This window comes from Octopus bimaculoides, chromosome 30 (assembly GCF_001194135.2).
Source record: "Octopus bimaculoides isolate UCB-OBI-ISO-001 chromosome 30, ASM119413v2, whole genome shotgun sequence".
Lineage (NCBI taxonomy): Eukaryota > Metazoa > Mollusca > Cephalopoda > Octopoda > Octopodidae > Octopus > Octopus bimaculoides.
The window spans coordinates 9,969,592-9,970,529 of NC_069010.1; positions in this window are offsets into that span (position 1 = coordinate 9,969,592).

Below are 938 nucleotides of genomic sequence, written 5' to 3' on the forward strand. Positions count from 1 at the left end.
TATATATATATATATATATATATATATATATATGAACAAATAGTAAATGAGTATATGCATATATACGTACAGGTATGTGCATACCGACATCCACCTGTATGTATAGGTGCATATCTGGGTACAGGACATTGCAAACAAAACGTAGACGAGAAAACACACAAGCCACATAGAGAACATACTCCTTCATCAGCCGCCCCGTAATCTCGTTCAGAGGACGAGATTACGGTTTCGTTACATTTGATCGTTTCTATCTATTTGTTGTGTCAGTCATTAAACTGCAGCCATGCTGGAGCAGCGCCTTGAATGTATCGAACCCACTACATTCTTGTACGTATTCTATCGATCTATTTTATAGAACTGCCGAGTTACGGGGACGTAAACACACTAACACCGGTTGTGAAACGGGGGGTGGGGGCGGGGGGTGGGCCAAACACAGGCAGATAGATAGACCGACAGACAGACAAACATGTATGTATGTATGTATGTATGCATGTACGTATGTATGTTTATATATCCATTTGTTTTTTGAAATCGAAACTGAAAGAAAGCGAGCAAATGAGTTCCAAGTCAGAGCAGCGCCATCTGGAGGTAATTGTGTGAGAGTCGAAAGAAACGAGTCTGGATTACAGACACAGTCTGAAATTTATACATCAATGAGTACAGATTAACAAAGTCGTCACAGCCGCAGACAGGTATGTATGTATGTATGTATGTATGTATGTATGTATGTATGTATGTATGTATGTATGTATGTAGGTTTGTGTTTATATACATATATATACACACACACACATACATACACGCACGCGGGTGTGTATAAACGTTTTTATGCTTCAAAATGTATATTTTCATTGTATATATTTAGATATGTTTACAGATAAAATAAGTGTGTGTGTGTATATATATATGTATATATATATATATATATATATATATAT